Here is a 23,033-nt window from a genome sequence, read left to right on the forward strand (position 1 = left end):
GTCGTTTCTGCTTCCTATTTTTGGCCTTATCCTTGACTTAGAATTATAGTATGGTGTACTTCTTCAGAGCTAATTTGCTACCGCTGATGCCTTCCATGTGTGTGTTCCAGGTTCAATCATCAGTGGGTATATCATATCTGGGATAAAATTCTAATAGTAACCCATTTTTCACTTTCAGCAAAAGACTTTCTCATATGGCCTCAGTACTGCCTATACAATTAAACTCTATTAAATTAACTTCAGTACTATACAGTAGTTTATTTCTTTTCTTAGAATAAGAATTGTTCAATACATTCTAACGGATAACGCAACACATAGCAGCATGAATGTATTTAATCGTACCGAAATTGAAATTTTACAATTTCTCATTTATTATCCAATACATTCTGTTTTGACTGTCATTTTAAAAACATAATATAACTTTCATTATCTGAACAAATAGGGTAAATTATTACTACAATATATTTTGTTTAAAATTGATCAAATGCTTTATTACCGTTTCACATCTACGTGTTTAATTGACACCTTATAACACGAAATTCCTGTACTTTGTGGTGGGAGCTACTGCACTCATCTTTGCTATGTGTGGTCTCGGGTTGCATCACGAAACAAGTTAGATTCAAAGTCAGATGTTTCGCATAGTTCGTGCCTAAATTTAAGTACATTCTGTTCCTTATACAAAATGAAATCTTTGAGTTTTACGTCCCACGGTTATGCCGGTTAGGCTAAAGGAGACGGTGAAGATGAGAAATGAATGAAATGGTGGAATGAAGAAAGTGGGAGGAAACGGGAGAACCCCGAGAAAACCCACGCACACGGTGTTTGTCCACCACAAAGTTCACTTGGTGAGGGCTGGGATTGTTTCTTATACAAGTTCCTAAAGTTGTAATGCATTACATACGCATACGTATATCCACTGCCGTAACATAGATTAAGCTTATTCCTGAGCTCTTAGCGGTGCATGTGATCTTTATTCGAGAAAACCGATCGTGCGTTCATTACGTTGAAATTTTATATTGATTGAAAATTACTTGCGAAACATGAACATACATAGGGGAAGGTCGTCCGGTATCGGACAGCGGGTGGTATCGGACAAAAGCAGTTTTCGTTATTTCCCGCTTAGGACAGCACCTAATAAGCTTACAGTGAGTTGATCGGAATGAATTAACCAAGCCCACACCATAGTAGATTTGTCCCATGAACGGTGTGTCTCGTGCTTCAAGGTTTTTGTATTTTTGCAAGTGATCAGGTGCATGGAGATAGATTTATGTGGCTATAACTTATTACAAAATAAGTGTTTTGATATATTATTGTTATCAAAACATTTATTAGGATGTATATATTATAATTTAGGAGTATAGTTGCATTCGTGTTGTTACAATCCGGTAGATAGCCATTCATACGTTGCAAGTCATTCGGCTGGTATCGGACAAAGTGGAATCGGGTGGTATAAGACATTACATTGGTAAATAAACATGACGTTTCTGGCTTTTTCAGGAAACCATTGGGAAAGTACATGGCAATTGGGATGAAGAAAATATAAGGTTGGCCATGGATAAAATTATTTCCAAATAAATGGCACTACGTGTAGCCGGTTTTAGATTTAGTGTTCCTAAGAGTACATTAGAAGATTGTGTCAAAAAAAGAGAAAAACTGTTGAAAGGAAAAGAAGCCTTGCTTCTCGGATAACAAAGGCACGTTTAGTAGAACGTTTGATCGCGACCAAGAGGAAACACTATACAGTCATGTAAAGGCTTTGGATAGTCAACTAATGCCACTAAGCAAACCAGAATTATTAAAACTAACTTACAAACTTGTTGAAAAACTAAACAGCATAATCTGTGGGAAGTGTTTTGATGAAGATTGGATGTAGTGTAACGTATATAAAGACTGGGTCCATGAACAATATACCAATGTTGATGACAAACTGTTTTATCATTGTGATTTGTATTACAATAAAAAAAATAAGTGGAGATGAGACTAAGAAGTTTGAAATTTGTGTTTTACTTTTATTTTAGACTGTTTCAAAGCCTAATAAAACTGTGTTTTGTGTATAAGAACTCCTGTAAGTAAACAGCTAGCAATTGTAAGTGGTTCTATAAGTAATTGGTTTATTAAATTACCTCAAAAGAGCGATTATCTATAGTTTTATGTTTGTCCGATACCACCCTCCACTTTTTAAGGACGCTAATTTCTATTATCTTTGATTTTTTACAAAAATAAATATTATTAGCTTCTACCTGTCAAATCACTTTTAGCATGTTCTGTATAAGATACCAAGGTATCGTTTTGTGCATTAAGTAATTGGATATAGGTATTTTTCAGCCTGACAGACTAAAAAAAGCTAAGGTGTCCGATACCAGACGACCTTCCCCTATTATGTAAGTATATACGTAATTCAAGCTAGCTGTATCTATTTTCTCTCTCTCGCCAAAACAAGTGATTCTTAACTTTCTAGTTTTCTTTTGTATTCATTTTCGTAATTTTTGCAGCAACATGAAGTATTAAATAGTCAAAAATATTTTTTTCGCTGTATGTCTTTCGTTAAATTTTGGATCCAATTTTACCCTACATTACCTAGTAAATTTACACAGTATATATAATACGAAATTATGTCGTGGTTTAGTTTACCTCTGAGGTCTCGATATATCATCGCCATCATCATAATCAAGCATTATCAACTATCTATCTTGGGTAATTCTTTTCCAGGTTACTCCCCAGTGGTTCCTGATTTTGCCAGAATTTCTTGTATGCGGACATTTCCTAGGCTGTTTTTGTCACGTGGTATCCAATCTAAAATTGTTTTCGTCTATCGATCATAATTTCGTCTTGCAATATGCTCATCACATTTTCCGGTCTATTTTAAACATTATTTCATTAGTACCAGTCATTAGTTGCCAAATAATTCATTTCTATATATTTGGGCTACAAATAGTTCATATCCTGTACTTTTGGAGCACAGACACTACTTTTTGATTTTCGGATCTGACAACACTGACTCAATTATTTAAATCAACACAATGTAAGAACCCCCATTTGCTGTAATGGCTAGTACGCTTGATTTTGGTTCGCATAGTCCCGAGTTCGATTCCCGGTGGCGGTAATGTTCAACGACTGAAGTTTTTCGGATTCCACTATAATCAGTAACTCCACGTCTCCTTTAGCCGCCCTAGCATAACTGTGAGACGTTAAACTAAAACAAAACAAACCAAAAATCAACACAATGTGTATTACTAACTGTAAGTCCTTGAATAATTGCATATAGCTATATGGTATGGATCAAGGTCGGTGGTCAAACTATAATAAATGAAATGCAGTTAGGGCGTAATTAAAATTTTAATAAAGCAGTGTTTTAATCTTAAAAAAAAAAAAAAAAAAAACAGGCCTAAGGCTTAGGGAGAACAACTAATGCTACTGAAAAGTTGTCAGTTACGTTTAATTTCAGTTACAATTTGCTTTTACATGTATTGCTGGAACGAAAACTTTGACATTAACATTATAAGTAGTCCAAAGACTATGAAAAACATCGTGTTCTGAAAACATTCTTGCACCATAAAACAAATTACGAGTAATTTTAAAATATTTTGCACTTTAGTTACGTTATTTGTACTATATTTATAATAATATTTAGCAATTTATTTAAGTTCGCAACACTGCTTAAAATAATGTAACTGCGACTTTTTGTAATTAAAACTACTGAACACTAATGTTATAATGTTCCTGCCATTTGAGTTATTAGAGATCTCCAAAATGTTGATGTTAGTGATATGTATTGTCCTTTGTTACACTGAATAATATATGTGCTTTTGTGGTTTTATTTAATATCTAAATTAGAAATATGTAGAGCTCTTTCGTGGCTAAGCAGTTAGCCTATGGCGTGAGAGACCCGGGTTAGATTCCTGGCGGGAGCTCATGTGGTTTAGATTCAACCTTAATCAGTAGGTTCAGTCTCATGTAACCTCGCTGCTGAAAGAGGCATTAAACTCAATTAAAAAATGAAATGAAATTTTTGAGTTTTACGTCCCACTGTTATGCCGGTTAGGCTAAAGAATACTGTGATGATGAGAGATGAATGAAATGGTGGAATGAAGAAAGTGGGAGGAAACGGGAGAATCCCGAGAAAACCCACGCACTAAACTAAATTAACTGAACAGAAATATGTAATATCAAACGCAGTGCAATTTGAGAAATTACAACTTTATGTTGCGTTGGCAACATTGCTTGTTTATCTAGTGGTATCGCAGAGTATCTAGAAGAATTTCCCCTTCCATATTTCACACAACATGTTAAAAAAAAATCAGCATTTTTAATATATATCACTATTACTAGATGAAATACCCATTTTTCGCATGGGACCAGTATTTGGAAGTCAAGGCCTGTGGGAGTATCACTATCTCAGCAACCGAGAAAACTATGTATTTGACACTAATATCGGTCATTTTGTATTATTTTTACATGTCTCGGTACCCCCTCCCCAGCAGGTGAACCCCGGCCCGCATGTACTGATAGCTGAATTTGAAAGTAATCGCTAATGGAAGTATCATCATTGATCTCAGCGACTGCGAAAACTATGTATTCGACACTAATATCGGTCATTTTCTACTACTTTTACATGTCCCGGTAAACGCCTCCTGATTCAAAATTAAAAAAAAAAAAAAAAAAAAACGCTTCTTCTTGGTCTGACGCATTGGACATGATACTAGTCACCCAAATTTCGTAACTCTTGGACTCTCGTCTGGTCCCCAGGCTGCGCACAGGCAATCAGAAAGACAGGCAAGCAGGCACACAGACAAACAAACTCTTCCTTTTACTTATATTAGATATGATATACAGGCGAGGATCTAAGGGGTGTTAAAGGGGTTATACCTCCCTCTGACGCTCAGCTATACACTGTATAAAATGGGCTTCAATCCTACTTCTTTCTTTACACTGGATAAAATGTCCACCCTCGATCCGCTGGTAATATCTATCTATCTATCTATCTATCTATCTATCTATCTATCTATCTATCTATCTATCTATCTATCTATCTATCTATCTATATACAGTAAAACCTGCCTTCAACGGACCCTTTATTAAACGGAAAACTGTCTTAAAGGGAAATATTTCATGGTCCCATGGATTTTGGAGTAAAAGACATGTAAAAGTCCCTTCATTAAGCGGAAACTGTGTTATGCGGACAACGGAAAGCAAAATAAACCTTTAACGGAAAATTCTGAGTTTCAGACTACATCGTTTAGAAAATTTTTAAACATCCTGTGAGAGGGTAAACATATACTGTCTGCGATAAATACTTCGTTCTTTTGTTAAATCTTTATAGGCAGTGTTAACCTTCGTCAATCACTACTCATATTCAGCTCCCACAATTTTTCGCTAGTCCTACGTAGCATGTCAGCTGCCAGTCTTCTTTGTAGGCGTACTTCTGTTCCGCTTCTGTAGCAACTAGCGACAGCAAAAAAAAAAAAAAAAAAAAAAAAAAAAAAAAAAAAAAATCTGACAAAACAAAGTTCTGGAAAAAAGAAATTGAGGTAAAGCAGAAGTTATATATCTCCATCACGTGTCGTGAAAACAAGGAGGAAAGAGTTCAGAGGACTTTCAAAATTCCAGGGAAAGCTTTTCTGTGTCCTGAAGTATACCGCAGCCAAGTAGTAGCAATGTATGCAAAAATCCTGCTTGAATATTGGGAAAAATAAAGGAAAGTATACACAGCATATTTTGTGTTTATCTTAAGTTTTTTTTTTTGGGGGGGGGGGTATTAATCCGTAGAAGGAAAAAGTACTGTAATTGAACAAGTTGCGTACATCAATATATTTTCTCATTATGTCCGTTATAAGCATATATATTTTTTTAACGCAGAGGTCTATCTCCATTAAGCGGAAACCTGTCTTTAACGGAAATTTTTACGAGTCCCGCTCGATTCCGCTGAAGACAGGTTTCACTGTATATATATATATATATATATATGTGTGTGTGTGTGTGTGTGTGTGTATAAATGTGTGTGTGAGTGTGTGTGTGTGTGTGTGTTGAGAGAAGGAGAGAGAGATAGAGATGACTATACACACCAGCAGTGGATTTTGTTTCGGGAGAGGCTTGAGAACGAGTAAGAAATATTTTTATTGTACGTGCAATGCGAAAAACTGATCACAAATCTATTTCGGGAGGGGCTTCAGTCCGATAGCCATCCCCTAAATACGCCACTGAACATTAGTCAACTGTTCCCATATACCTAATACAGGAACGAAAGCAATTTTGAGTAAAGGTCAATCTTAATAGTTTTCTATATCAATATTCGAGACGAGACCGAGACTTTCGAGACTCACCTAAGTCTCGTCTCGATTTATAGAGCTCCGTCTCGGTCTCGGTCTCGTCTCGGTAGATAAAAGGCCGTCTCGGTCTCGGTCTCGTCTCGGTATATAAAAGGCCGTCTCGGTCTCGTCTCGATAATTCGAGACGATACCGAGACGAGACCGAGACTAAGTCCAGACCATATTAGCTACTGAAATGGGGTCAACGACTGAACAAAGGCAGACCACGTGCAACTGCCTACCTGCACCACAGCTCTCGCGGTAATCAATAGAAACTGTTTAGCCGGTTCTGCCGCACCCTGTATAAGTTCCATATGTACAGTATCCAGATATGTTATGGGACAAACTCCTTTGTATGGTAACACGTGATATTATTACTTATTCTTTACGTCTTTTATCAACAGTGGGGGGAGGGCATAGAAAGAAAAAAGTGAATCTGTATCACAACAGCGCCCTCCGGAAATTAAACCCAGAACCTCGAGTATGGAAGATACACACTTTAACCACTAGACCGGGGATGAGAGATTTGCCATTTATCATCCTTGAGCGTTTTGTTACATCCCCCTTTTCCATTATTTCTCGTGCATGTATTGATGAAAATAATACTTAGGTTTTTCAACATTCCACTGTTATTCATTGCTGACTAAAGTTGTCGGTGATGATTGTAAATGAATATATTGGGCAAGTGATACAAGCTAACAAGGAAATGATCCCAACCTGACAAGTCTGAATTCGACGAAATTTCGTATAGATACTAATTTGAAGTCGGTGAATGACGTGGGAATAGTCATTCGATTCGCTTTTGCGTACTTTGCGAGATATATAGGGTGATGCAAAACAGAATGCAACATAAGACAACTAAGTAATCTGAGTCCATGTTGGACGAAATTTCGTATAGATACTAATTTGAAAAATAAACACACTGCTGAACAAGACTGCACTTATTTAATATAAAAACACATTTACATGTGACGTTTCGATCTTCTAGCCAAAATCCTCATCAGACGTACACTCATGAGGATCTTGGCTAGAAGATCGAAACGTCACGTGTAAATGTGTTTTTATATTAAATAAGTGCAGTCTTGTTCAGCAGTGGGTTTATTTTTCTGATTTCATTCGCAAGACGTTGACTATGTTTGTGTGTCAATACTAATTTGAGGTCGGGGAATAATGTGGAAGTAGTCATTGGATTCGCTTTTGCATACTTTACGAAATATACAAGGTGATGAAAAACACAATACGACATAAGACTACTATGTAATCCGAGTCCATGTTGGACGAAATTTCGTATAGATACTAATTTGAGGTCGGTGAATAACGTGGGAATAGTGGTTCAATTCGCTTTTGTGTGCTTTATGATGTATATAGGATGATCTAAAGCAGAATGCAACATAAGACAATTAAGAAGCAAGTGCTGAAGATCTACGCTTTACCCTAATGCATGTCATATTAGCACACAAAGGAAAGAAACTACAGTTAAAATATATTGAATGGAAGTTAAAACGATACATACCCTATCGATGGTAGTGTGGGTTGCAAACGAAGTGAGTTGGACAAAAAGCCATGGAACAGTACGTGCAGGTAAGAAATGCTGCTGCCTCACAATCTTCTGTTGCACATACATATCATCGTCAACTTGAAATAGAGTTTAAAGAATATTTCGGAAACCACTGTTCAGTTCTTTTGTTACATATCCAGCCTTGCGCCACGCATACACTAACATGTCTTGCAGTGCAGGGGAACAGAATTGATGATAGACCACGGAATGTAATTTCATTATAAAGACTTTATCATGTAACTTTTCTGTACTATTTTCAAGTATAATCTTGTGTCTTCAATTCTCCGAATGGCAAGTTTCTACTACCGGAAAAAGTAAACGTCAAGTGGCTACACAAATCTCGTAGTCTTGGGAGGAATTATTTGTGTTCGAAGCGTCTTTTTGTTTAACATCTGCTGTATTTGGGAGTCGTTAAAAATATCATGATCAGTCTGTCCACTCCAGAAATCTAATAGCAGTAACGTGTCATCCGTACCATCAGGAATGAACACGCTCATCAGTTATGTTTTTACATGTAGTTTCGTGAGTTTTCCCGACTTGTTAGCATCAGTGACAAGGTTAAATGCAAGGTGTCTGTCTAGAGCTTGTTTAATTTTAGGTCCGAACTCTTCTTTCGGTTCTTGGAAACATATGTAAAATCGTGTCCTTAATGTAACTAGTTTCCTTTCTAATATTGACCTTCCAAGATGCTACTGCAATTGGTAAACAATGCTATTTCAGGGACAAGTGTCCTCAAAGACTCGTACTTCTTTCCTGGATCTCAACATCGAACACGGTTTCTCCTTTCATTTTCATGTGTGACACGTTTATTCAACGGGAGATTTTCCTGTGACGCCACTGCTTTCCTCATTATCGCCATAAGATTCCGCATATTCATTTTGGTATCCACGTGTGGGCTTTCATCGTTCTATACCGGTGTATTACAGAATGCTTCTATGTTATTTTACTTTTGCATCAGCCTGTATATCTAGCAAAGTATTCAAAAGCGAATCGAATGACTATTCTCACGTTATTCCTTGATCTCAAATAGTACCTATATGAAATTTGTCCAATTCGGACTCGGATTATATAGTTGTCTTATGTTGCATTGTGTTTTGGATCACCCTGTATATCTCGTAAAGTACGCAAATGCGAATCGAATGACTATTCCCACGTTATTCACCGACCTCAAATTAGCATCTATACGAAATTTCGTCCAATTTGGACTGGAATTACATAGTAGTCTTATGTTGCATTGTTTTGCGTCACCCTGTATACCTCGTAAAGTACGCAAAAGCGAATCGAATGACTATTCCCACGTTATTCACCGACCTCAAATTAGTATCTATACGAAATTTCGTCCAATTTGGACTGGGATTACATAGTAGTCTTATGTTGCATTGTGTTTTGCGTCACCCTGTATACCTCGTAAAGTACGCAAAAGCGAATCGAATGACTATTCCCACGTTATTCACCGACCTCAAATTAGTATCTAGACGAAATTTCGTTCAATTCGGACTTGTGAGGTTGGAACCATTTCCTTGTAACAATCTACTTTGAGATTATATTATTATGTGCACCACAAATCGTGTAATGCACGACCAGGATTCGAAGCTTCGAATCTTGCTCCGGAAGTGAATGTTTTATTCGTAAATCATCTTATTACTCCATTCAAGAAATTTCAATTGTTTTGTTGCTTGTGTGGTAGTTTATTCTATAATGATTTAAAAAAAAAGTACAAAACCACCTTGAAAGCTGTCTTGCCGCTGGCATTTTTACAGTTATATGTTTGAAAGTTCATTTAGCTTTATAATTCTAATCACACACGTCTGAGGCGTACACAGCACACTACACAGAGTTCATAGAACTTTCACGTGTTTCCTGTGCAGTTATATCGCGAGTTGCAAGTGCGTAAGTCAACATTTATTAGAAATTATGATAATGTAGTAGGTAATAACGGAAAAATCGGAGCGAAGTAGAAGAAATACAAGAATGAAAAATCGGTGAGTACATGTTGAATGAATATAATCTGCTCATGTTATGTTTAGCCCATATTTGCAAGTATTCAGTCATGTTATTTCCTATGCATCTGTATTGTACATCCATGTTAAAAAATATGAACACATTTGTATTTTCGAAGCTTTTTACCCCAATGCATTGCCGTAACTGGGATATTTTACTAGGAGGCAGCGTGGCTTCTTACTTCTGATAATTGAAAAATTATACCTATGGTCCAAAGGTGTTATAGTGGTGCCAATATTGTTCTAAGAGCCCTGCTTCCTGACCCTCGTGTAGTTACGCCTATGTTTATAGGCATGGTTAGATCTCTTAATATGTAGGTTATATTGGGCCTTATGCAGAGTTGTTTTGACATATGATTGGCATCATACTAAAGGTCTGACTACTGCAAGAACCATTATGTTAGTCGAACTCTTTAGTATGGCACTAATGATGCGTCAGAACGACTCTGCATAAGGCGCATTAGGTTTACCTGATTTATTTTAACTGTCCCATGTTTTAGGGTCGAGGATGTTTCCGTGTACGGCCATTTCGATATGAGAATATTTGGCTGTAAAATACTTTTCAGTGTATAAAATATTTGTTGTAAAAATTTCTTTGGACGTACTTAATTGATGTGTGTGTGTATTATATAGATTAATCTAGTACGAGCAATTCTTGCTAACTTGATTATTTTTTATTTTTTTTTTTATCTCGGAAACAGCTGGAATGACCTTCATAAAGTTTGGTGAGAATAAATTTTCGGATACGAGAAAGTAATTTACCGAAATTTCATCTTTTGGAAAATTCATGTACAAGCGTCTCCTTTTTTTGGGAGAGAGTGGGAACGGGATTAATTATGTCTTAATCGTGGATCTGGAATTTTCATGATACTGCGTTTGCGCAAACATATTGCGTTTTAAAGCAAAAACACAAAGTGAGTAGTAACAGTAGCAATACGTAGAGAACATTAATTATATGTTTGTAAGGAATAGTCATGGAATAGAGAAAATGAAAATTAATTCACACAGAACGTAAAAAAAAAAAAAAAAAAAAAAAGAAAACCTTGAAATATTTATTTTTAAAGTAATTTGAACTTCACGGTCTGATACTCGAAGTGCCATAATGTAGTTACTATGCGACAATATAAACTATTTAACATTGCTATTGAGACAATTACAGAATTGTAATACATCGCGTTCATGATAGAATGAAATGAGTTCATGCTAATATCTTTGATTTACTACTGAATTATCAATCTGTGGAAAAACATGACGAATAATACTCAAATTTAATTAAAAAGTTTAATTTAAAGAGCAAAAGTGCTCATACGTAATATATACGTTTTATATGTCATTTATATATGTTATACAGATAAATATAAAATACGCAGTGTCAATAAATATATTTATTCCACAATATTCCTGGGAAACAGTAGTACTGAATACTACCTTATAGCAATTCTCACATATTTAAAGACAATATAATTCTACTACTACTGATTCTACCTAGGTATTTATGTGTAGTATATACATTACTTAATGCAAAGTATTCGGCGTCAACAAATAAATCTACTGCACAACGTTCCTGAAACAATCTAAAGCTGATTAATATCTACCTAATATGGCTGATTGTCCGAAGTTGGAAAACGTCAACAAATGCTTAACTCTCATTTGACACTTCCACTAATAATACCTTAGGTTTGTAATAAAATTTCTATCTTCTATTGGTAGCAACATAGAAAAAAAAAACATGTGTTTTTAATTAATACTCAAAAAATCAACAAGGAAGATAATTAGTTCATGCAAAATACATAAATTGCAGTACTTAATTTTTATTTTACTTTTCTTTTATTTTTGCAAGGACTTATTTCTACGTAATGAGTAACTTTTGTTACAAATAGTGGACGTTTCGGTGTAAAGATTGGAATTTTTACATTGACCCAGCTTTACCTTTCTAAACATACTTACACTGAAAAGCCTGTACACCGAAACATCCGTATCCCTATTTTAAGTAGGCTAACTTTAGCCATTGTTCTTATTTCTTTTAGTGTTAATATCTCATTTCCCGCAACCATAATGAATAAGACACATTCTTATAGTTAGATATATATCCAGCAAATATTTCTGTTGTGTCGTCCTTTCCTCCGAAAGAAGTATAGCAGAGTGCTTTGAAGCTTTTAGTAATTCACCAGATCTTTGTGGTACTTCGGGGAGGGGAGGGGGAGACGAAAAAAATTTAAGGGATGAAAGTTGCTAACCATGCCCCCCTATAAATCAATCATTACCTCTGTCGGAATACTTTAATCATTCCCAAGAGGAGAGAATAAGAACTATTTTCGGTGAACTACTCGTAAGTACTAGATAGAACCCCCGCTTGGTCTAGTGGCTAGCACGATTGACTTCGATTCGCGTGGTCCCGGGTTCGATTCCCGGTGGGGATACAGTTGAACGACCAAAGTGATTCGGATTCCACTATAATCAGTAGACCCACATTTCTTTTAGCCTAGCAGGCATAGCCGTGCGATGTTAAACTAAATCAAACCAAATCTAAGTACTAGTTGAAAAATAAATCAGTTTTAGGTGAGAAAGTAAGTTAGGTAAAATATCCACCTTCCAAATTGCGCATGACTGTCATTCAGTACCATAGGGATTTCGCTTTACCCTCAGTAATTCGTATACTACATGTGGGTAGTTTCTACCGTTCACAGAGGGGGATATGGAATACTCCCTGAGCTTCCCTCCTCGAATAATAATATTATTTTTATTACATTTTCAATGATTATTTCTATCGCTCGACGCAAAGCGATTGCGAGCGATTTGACAGTGAATGTTTTATTATTTTTAATAAAATTTACCAGGACTTGGCAGTGCTTTAGAAACCAAAATTAGAGAAAATATTCGAGCTAATGAATTTAGACATCCCCCAAATAAACACATTATCTCCCGTGAATAGTTATAATCATGACCACTAGAGAAAGTGGTCAATGCACTATTCTTAGTTTCAGATGAAATTGTAAAATAATTTTAGACAGAAAATCAAATTAATGGAAATATTTCTGTGCTCTCAAAATTACTCATGACAATCTGCGCGTCATATCATCCATTCTGCGCACCCCCTGAGTACATAACATGTTGATACAGTGTCACAATGATTCCTCCTTGTTACGCCTTTTCCTGTTTCGCCTTACATCTTTAAGCCATATTAGAAAACATGTTGATAAGCTTCTTATCTTAAGGTGAAACAGGAATTCCCGCTTCGCCCTAATGTTTGATACAACACGAAGCAAAATTTCTCAAAGGGGAATTTCCTGCTCACGTTGGGAATTTCTACAAACGAAATAAAAGCAAACTAGAAGAAACTCAGTATATTATCAGAATGACGTATATATCGTCGCATGAGAACCAGAGGAACGTAACTCTATTTTCGTAGGTCTACAAGCGAGAGGACAAAAATATTATTTTCTTAGAAAGATGTGTTTTTAATAAGATGGTAATTGAGCAACATTACAAGAGATGATTGACAAGGAGAACAGATGGCGTTACGTTCCATTTACACAAAGTGGGGCTTTCAAAATTATTTCCAAACACGAAGAAAACGGAAACCGCACGTTTGGAGTTACGTTCCCCTGGTTCTTATGCGACGATATATAAATGTAATTTGCACTGCACATTATTATCATAAATGTCCAAACACCTGAAAGCTTATGAGTCTAAATGAACATAATGCGAGATTCCAACATATGATATCAATTTCACCTTCTTGGAATTTTGTCTTTAATACTTGAATCATCCTATCCAAACGTTTCCATTTAAGCTTCTTCGCAACATTTCCAACTTCAAGTAGATGCATTTGCGATTCATTTTCACGTTGTTCTTGTTTCTAGCTATTAGCTATTTCTCTGTCGAAATGTTTATATATATATATATATATATATATATATATATATATATATATATATATATATATATATATATATATATATATATATATATATATATATATATATATACAGTAGAGCGTCGATTATCCGAACGTCGGTCAATTGAACGACCGCTTAACCGAACTGTGTACTCGCTCGCACCTGTTACTCTCCCACCCTACCGTCCATCACCCCCTCACTCCCAAATCAAGTTTCTCACAGTAGTCGCCGCACTGAGCCACCGCTGGCGGAACATTGCTTCTAATGGGGCCTTCATAAGGCGCTGCTGACCGGCCAAGCCGCCAGTCGCTGTGTTTCAACAATCAGCACACTTCTGTCGGTTTGGCACTGGCTGTAGAAGTACAGTACAGTACAGTTCGATTATCCGAACATACCAGTTTTCCGAACACCCATGTCCCCCAATTACTTCGGATAATCGACGCTCTACTATATATATATATATATATATATATATATATATATATATATATATATATGTGTGTGTGTGTGTGTGTGTGTGTGTGTGTTTGTGTGTGTGTGTGTGAATAATAAGCTTCTGTACATTTGGAATTTCCAGTGTACTATTGTAATTTTTTTCTTTCTTTCAATCAATGAATTTCAAATAGCTTTGTGAGGTGAACTCTCTCTCTCTCTCTTAAATTGTTTGTGATCCTAGCAACATTCTTCTTTGAAACTAATCTCGTTAAAAAAAAAAAATTGCTTTCCATAGTTGTTGGACCAATCACAGCCTATCTCCCGTAAGCTTAAGATAATATACATTAATAACAATTTTGTGAGGTGAACACAGATCGGGAACAAAATCCAAGCAGAAAGATCCAAGGGGACAAACTCAAACAAAATTCTGGAGAGAGAGAGAAAATCAAATCGAAAAAAAATCCAAGTGAGAGAACCACAGGACTAGGTACGGGATGTACCCGTCTACACCTTAATAAAACCCTAACAGTAGATTTTTTCATCAAGTATCATAAATTCTAAAATGATATCTATAATTCTCTAATTTAATGAAATAACAATGTTTTATTTTTAAAGTACTGAAAACCCAATGAATATAAGAATGTTATAATTAGAGGGCAGATGAGCTTTAATTACTTTTACGCACACCCATATGAAAATGTGTTTTAATTGCCTTTACGCATATTGATATAAAAAGTCTGGCTATTTCTATTTATTATACATGTAATGCATCTAAAATATGCTCAGCATATTATTGTAAGATCATTCATTTAATTGTGAAAAGTAATTGTGATGATATAAAAGTAACCAATTACCTTTATACCAAGTGATTACCTTTATATTTATATTTTCTTTCTAAATTTCATTCTTATGAGGTACCCTATAGAGATCTTTTTCTTATTTCTTGAGTTTTATATAAATGTTTATTTTAATTCTGAAATACTGATCAAATTTTCTTTAGCAAATACCAAAATGTGAAATATGTGTATATGGCTGGTAGAATAACGGAGTTACTTTAAGTAGTCCTAGTGTTTCCTGTATGCATTCTAAATAAGTAAAAAAGTAGTTGACTCTATCGTTTTTTCCTTCTGAAAACCATTTTGCGAATCAGATATAATGTTATATATTTTTAAAAAAAGATGTAATATTATATCTAATAAAAAAAATGTGCAACTCTTATGTAGATGGGCGTCTTGCTCCCTGCAAGCAAACTCTCAAATGATGCTTCTGGTCCGAACCCTCCTATGTCCAGACTTTTCTGAAAATTTTGTCTGATTTTAGGGGCAATTTTACAAATTTTAATACAATTTTTCCTCATATTGAGTTTGGATCTCTTCGGAAAATTTGTAGCCCCTCCCCTAAATAAATTCCTGTGTACGTCCCTGGTACCAACAGGATAGGAATTTCGTTGCATTCTTATATATATATATATATATATATATAATTAACATTTTTCAACAAATCAGTGAAATGTTTTAAAAATGTACCTATGTTCGGGATTGCCCCAATGGTCGGGGTAATCCCGAACATACTGTTTACTTTAAACTTTCCTTTACGAAACAAGCGAAATGCGTTAAAATACATTAAAACTATACCGTAATATAATATTTAAATTTTTAATAAATTAATAAATATAGCAAATAATAAATATATCGAACTATTCTAATTAATAAAGCTAATAACACAAGATATGATCTATTTCCCAAACCAATTTCATTAACTTATTACTTATTTTTCAATAAATTTTTTTTTTTTTTTTTTTTTTTTGAAAATTTTACACCATGATGCAATCCCGAACACTCCGGGGTAATGGCGAACATGTCTGACATTTCCCCATGAGACACTATTTTATTGTTAAAGTTTAAACTAATTGTTGACTGCATATAGGCTAGTAAGATTACAAAGAACTAATGCTCAAATATAGGGGAATATATAGCTTCATCGGTAACAATATAGATAAGAGCCAACTTACTTTGCTCACATTGTTGAATCAACGTTATAAGTGAATCGACAAAAACAACGAAATGTCTTCTTCCTGACAATCCACTCAACTGACTGTCTCAAAATTTATATTAAATACTATGTGTGGACTTTGTGGTGGACAAACACCGTGCTCGTGGGTTTTCTCGGGGTTCCCCCGTTTCCTCCCACTTTCTTTATTCCACAGTTTCATTCATTTCTCATAATCACCGTCTCCTTTAGCCTCACCGGCATAACCGTGGTACGTAAAACTAAATATTTCATTTCATTTCATTTTCAAAATTTATGCTACACTTTTCCAGGTCTCACCGCCAACGTGAAGCAAAATCGTCTGTTTTCTAACAAGCTTCCCTGGGCATAAACTTGGGCGTTCGGCATTACTTCAGTGTTCACGAATACTCCGGTTTAACCCCTCTGTGTATATATATATAGAATAGCCTAGATTATTTCCCTTGGATTTTATTCGCTTGGGTTTTGTCCATTTTGTCAGACTTTTGCTTGGATTTTGTACTGCCCTCTGTTTGATTGTTTATGTTCTTAGTAACATTCTTCCTTGAAACAGAGTAGCTTCAGCTTCCCATACCATGCAGACCAATCGCAACCCGCCTTTTGTAACTTTAAGAACATTTTCGTTTTAATAATAATTTTGTTGAATGAATTATCCCCTTTAAAAAATCCTCTAATCATATTAAATTCCCTTCAAATTGTAAGTCGAAACAGAAAAAGGCAAAACAGGAATTCCTGTTACGCCTTAAACCAAAGTTTGATCTTGTTATGTTGGTAAAGATGCCAGGAGCAGAAAAAGCGGGAAAACTTGTGTAAGGCGAAACAGGAAGACACCATCACACTAGCTTTGAATCTGGAAATTGCCTTCACGCTAGCACCATCTATTGTCAGCAGGCATGCAGCACACGTAATGAAACGATGAGTGCTATAGAGTGAGACGTGTTTCTTTTAAAATAATGATTGTCATTATTATTTATTACTATTATCTCATTCTATAATTTAGCTTTGATATGAGTATCAAATATACATGCTTTTGAATTTAACGACGGAGACAATAGTTAAATAGGCTACTTTTCTTTACTAATGAAGTTCCAGTTAAGGCATATAATAATGACATTTTAGAGTGAGGTCATTGACAATATGAGATGAGAAAAGAAAGCACTTCGTGCTGGCTATGTGCCTAGCACATTCTTTTTCGCCGTGGGTATCTGGGTTCGATTTCTGATGAGAACTCATGTCGTTCGGTTCCCACGTTAAGATGTAGGTCCACGTCTTACAACCTCGGCGCTGAAACGTACACTAGACTTCAAAAGAAACCTAAAGCTAGCCTTACCTCGCTCAGTAGCGTAACGCAAAAATGTCGGGCCTCCCCGCAGGATTATTTTTGGGCCCCGCTTCCCCTGCCCATTAATTTCCCAAATATTATGTCCCTGTAGAAGACAATGGTTATCCGCGGAATATAATAAAATTACAATTAAAATTAATACTCACCGAAAAAGGCAAAAATTATTTTCCCTTAACCTTCGAGTGCTAAGATGATTTTTAAAACTGATGTTGCTAGAAAGGATGAATTTTCACCCAGAGCATATGTTTCTTTTCAAAAGTAAATAATGTTGTTCAGGGAAATGGATATTCCGTATTCAGGTCATTTTTGTAGCCTATATTTCTTGGCATTTGCTTCGCGGTGAGCCCCCAAACTCTGCGCCCCCACTGCAATGCAGGCCCTGCGGGCTCCTCAGTTACGCCACTGACCTCGCTAGCCTAGTTGTTAGCGCGCGCATGCCTTTGGTGTACGGGGTCTGGAGTTCGATTTCCGGTGGGAGAGCATTGAGTACATGATGGTGGTTTGGATTTTACCTTACACTTTAAGTCCACGTCTTATACACAATAGATAGCCTATGTATTAAAAAAAGAACGCTAACCAAACTGCCAAACCTGAAACTAAATGGGAAAGAAATTTTGGAAGAAAATCATCCAAGGTATTTATTTGAAATAATGTTGGGCATTAATAAATTAAAATCAATTGCAATTAATCAATGAGTTGAAAGAAATTGCTCTGAAAATTAATTGCAATTGATTGTAATTGCAGTTAATTTCAATTTGCCCGTCTAACGTTTCTATTGAAGATCAGAGGTCCTACATAAAGACTGAAACTTTACATGGCAAATCCCCCACAGAATTTCACAGTGCCTTGCGTGAAGTTTATGGTGAGACAACAGTGAACCGTAGTACAGTTTCTCGTTGAGCTTTCTCGTTTTCATAATGGTCGTGTGAGCATAAAGGATGATGCAAGATCAGAAAGGCCGAAAGCATCAATCGATAGAGGAAGTGTGTAACTTTTATAGATGTATTGAACAAGATCACCGTGTGACATGTGAGGAACTTTCTGACATCTCGGGGATTCCATTGCGTCAGTATATCGAATTCTGACAAGTGATTTACAGAAGAGAAAACTTTCTGCTGGATAGGTTCCCCACTTTTTGACTGCTGAACAGAAGCAGACACATCTGGACAACGTAGCGGTGCTGAAACAAAGATTCAACGTTGAAGGTGAGGACTTTCTGCGTCATATTATTTGAGCCGTAGTTGAAATCACAATCCAACGAGCGGAGGGCTTAATCTTTTCCAAAACCAGAAAGAAGTGTCGTTGATTTCAATTAAAGATTAAGCAAATGGTGATTTTTTTTTTATTACGATCATCAGCCTATTATAATGAATTCCTGCTGAAACTGCACAGAAAAATGCACAAAACCCGACCGCAGTTACTCAGGGGGCGGGTCCACTGATTCTCCATGACAACTCTCGCCCGCACACCGCTAATGTAATGGTGTGCGTACAAAGCTTCACAAATACAGTTTGGAAATGTTACCTCATGCTTCCTACAGTCCGAACATGAGTCCACCAGACTACAACCTGTTCCCAAAGTTCAAACAACGTATGCGTGGACGTCAGTATCAATGTCAGGACTTTCTGCAGCCGTTACCCGAACCACTTGACAGCTTCACAAAGATGGCGTCCTTGATGGAATACAGAAGGACTCGGACGTTGGGATTCCGTCCTTGCCAAGCAAGAGGATTACATTGAAGGTATGTAAAGAGATCCTCTACAAACAATAAACATGTAAGTCAGAAAAAATAGTGTGCTTTATTTATGAAATGACCCTCGTATTTCGTAATGTGGCATTAGTTTCGAACTAGCATGAACAAACAAATTTGTAGTCTAAAGTTAACAATTTGAATAAGGAACAGATAATATACGAAGGCAGAGTTAGAGGTCACACCATATCATCACGCAGATCAAAGTCTTGAGTTGTCCTTCACAGAACCTTCGTATTCACAGACAATTTCGTGGCCAGTAGAAGTTACGCAGAAAAACAAAACGTTTATGTAGTAACAGCGGTGAATGTCAAGGTAAATACTTTCACAGCAATCTTCTGTTTTCCTTGTATAGTATAGTAAATAAGAAGTTGTATATTGCAGTTGTGTTTCACAGCGTATGAAAAATTTCATTACATTTAAAGTGAAGTGTTGTTGCTGTGTTCCGTACCAGGTGCCAATTTTGAGGAAAATTACAGGTAAAACATTAATATTTGGATTTATTATCAGAAATCGCGCACTGAACTAAGTTAGTTCGTCGTACAATACTTATAGTGTTAATATCTCGGAGATAATATTTATAATGTTATCAAAATTTCACAAATAATAGTTAATATACTGTGTTAGAATGGCAATTATGCACCCAAATTTGTGACTCTCGGCAAAATTAAATTAGAAAAGGGGACAATTTTTACTGGATTTTTCTTGTTTGGTTCGCAGAAACCCTTTTATCTTTTAGTTGGAGCCTGCCAAGATAGGTTTCGGTGATTTCATTAACAGACAGGTCACAACATTCCAAATGAACCATTAAGTGACGTCAACGTTGCTAACGTGTATAATTATTGAATCATATGATAATTTTAATTTTGACTCGTACAATGCACACAGGGCCGGCCCTAGGCAATTTGCGGCCCCGTGCAATTGTATCATTTGCCAGCCCCTTTCTTCACAAAGAACAAATCTTAATAGCTAAGTTTTAAGTTTGCTACCTCATCATGAACAACGAAGGGGAAGGAAAGAACACTCGCACTCGCACTAAAACACTACAAATACAATCTCGTTGTCTCTGTGTTTTCCTTTAAATAACAATCAATTATGTTAGTGAAAGATAAAGCAAACACACTCGCAGAGGAAAGATTTTAACCTTTTTGTAGAATTCAATATTGAACTTCAATCTCAATATACCAATTTGCAATTCCAGTGCAACTAGCTCTTTAATCTTTATTTCTTGATTTGTCTTCTATATCTGTTAATTTCTTTTTCTTTCTTTTTTTTTTAAAAAAAAAAGAAAACTTGTTTCCATCTTCAATGATGAGGAACTTTTCATATCAAAACTGTGATAACTAACTAAATGGAACAGGTGTTCGTTACTGTTCGAGAATTGCGTTCTTGTATTTGACAACAATCAATAGCTGGGGTTTGTTTGACCATTTGCTTTAGCATTGTCTATGTGACCTTAAACTAATGCGACCTAAACATGATTTATGAATGTAGTATTTAAGTAGAAGGTCAGCTGAGTAAATTTAATTACCATAATCATGAAGTCTGCTTCCAATAACAAATATTTGTTTTAAATAATATAGTTATGACAGATTTTGCCGCCCCTGCAAATGAACGTGTTGCGCATATGCACACCTGGATGCACAGGATAGTTCTGTCTACATTTTAAGCATGTAATAATAATCTTGTATGCTCTTATTGGATTAACTTCTACTTTTAATAGTTAGTAAGCAAATTAAGGGCGTATAGATATGACTTCTATTTGATAAGAAAATCATCACACAAGAATTTTGCAGTACACACTCATATAAGCACATCCTTTTTCTTTTCTTTTTTTTTACAAAGAGGGATTTCCTCTCATTCTCCAGTAATTCAAACACTTGATTACACTATTTCGATATTAGAGTATATTTCCATTTAGGACTAAAACTAATGTACTGCATAAAACTACCACATGAGCTGTGAGTAATCTAAATTTGTATAACCTCTCGCTAAGGGACACTTCTCATTTACAGACAAATATTCATGTCCCATCTGTGTTCATTATTCAGAGGTTTCACTGTATTACTGTGTAATGTATCGAATACCTTCCATACCTTCGTCTACGTATGTTTAGAAATATGAATACTCACATATTAATAATCTAACATTTCATTCTAATAATTTATCTGTTTAACTGTTTTACATTGACTAATTTTCTAAGAACTCTTCATTTACCTAGTATGTGTTAACTTAAAATACATTTTTCTCCAAACTCATATCTACTCCCAATAAAATGAGTTTCGTTTCATATTTTAAAACCACAAGATACTTCTAAACTATATTACTTTCTTCAAGTTTAACGTCCCAAGATTATGCAGTTTCCAGTTGCAATAAAAAGAGAAAAAATGAAATCTTTAAGTTTTACATCCCACGGTTATGCCGGTTAGGCTAAAGGAGACGGTGATGATGAGAGATGAGTGAAATGGTGAAATGAAGAAAGTGGAAGGAAACGGGAGAACCCCGAGAAAACCCACGCACACGGTGTTTGTCCACCACAAGGTTTACTTGGCGGGAGCTGGGATCGAACCCGGGACCCCAAGCACCAGAGGTGAACGCTCTACCACTGAGCCACCGCGGAATAAAAAGAGAAAGTCTGAGATAGAATCTTTTCTTCAGACACCATATATATATAAACAGTTTCTCGCTATCTCTTACAAAATTTTTTAGTTTAATGTCCTATACAAACGATGTTTGTCCACCACAAAGTTCACTTGGCACGGAATGGGATCGAATCAGGGACATCACGCACCAGAGGTGAGCACTTTACCACCGAGCCACCGCTGTCCCCTAAGTCTTGGAACCATTAATATAAGGAAGCATTATTAAAACCGGATATTGCATTAGTTTCACTACTTCCTGTTGCAGTAGAAGAATAATAGCTAAGATGAAAACAATCTTGGAACACATATAAAAAAAAAAAAAAAAACGCGAAGTCGGAGTTGGACTCTATCAATACGGTACTGAATCCATATAAGGAAACTTTTTATCGCTTTCTATTACTGTTTTTCTGCTATGGAGATCAGTGCTGAATCCTGGAATCGTAAATTTCTTTCACCTTTAGTTTGTGTTTGTGCTTATCTGAAGTATTCACTAGCTTTACAGGTTCTGTTCTGTACACAATGTCTAATCGGTCAAAGGATCCTAAACGATCCAAAGGGGTCAAACAGTCCAAACGAGGCAAATAAGTCAAACGATCTAAACGAATCTAACAGATCAATCGGTCCTATCGGATCAACTGCTTCTTACGGGTTAAATTAGAATATCGATCCAAAGGGAGAGCGAGCGGTACAGGTATCGGTTTTATTTTCCGAACACACTAGGATAGCCAGCAAGAGAAGTGTCTAACAGCTCGGAACGCTACGCACGTGTCAAAGCTTTTTCGGTGCATCTATAATGTCAGTTTTCTTAATTATGTAAAACAGAATGACCATGGTTGGTAACACTAGCACCACAAAAGGGGTTGTATTTTCTCTCCGAGATAAGAAGCTTCACAGACTATCTTCTGATGACTCCTCTGCAGTATATGAGAGCCGGTGACTTCATGAATTCAAATGAATGTAGTCCCTTCATTTGCATTCAATATACTGAAACTCCGCTAATCTGATCTAATTGATGTCAGAGAATGTTCAAGCTAATCGAAATCAATGCTGAAATTAAATGTATTATCATTCAGA

General features: G+C 35.9%; 2 protein-coding genes across 5 annotated transcripts in view; one reads left to right on the top strand and one right to left on the bottom strand.

Annotated features, from left to right (window-relative positions):
• Window positions 1–23,033, bottom strand: part of LOC145680435 (juvenile hormone epoxide hydrolase 1-like) — a 130,440-nt gene that overhangs the window by 104,434 nt on the left and 2,973 nt on the right. The window lies entirely within an intron of this gene.
• The window catches only part of LOC145680436 (juvenile hormone epoxide hydrolase 1-like), a 31,662-nt gene continuing 18,353 nt past the window's right edge, over window positions 9,725–23,033 (top strand). The window contains exon 1 of one of the 3 annotated variants that reach the window (XM_081750966.1): window positions 9,725–9,845. The gene's annotated coding sequence lies outside the window, so the exon portion shown is untranslated. The other 2 variants (XM_081750964.1, XM_081750965.1) reach the window with 2 other exon arrangements.

The sequence above is a fragment of the Thermobia domestica genome, chromosome 3, assembly GCF_964235325.1.
Source record: "Thermobia domestica chromosome 3, izTheDome1.hap1.1, whole genome shotgun sequence".
In the NCBI taxonomy this organism is placed as follows: Eukaryota; Metazoa; Arthropoda; class Insecta; order Zygentoma; family Lepismatidae; genus Thermobia; species Thermobia domestica.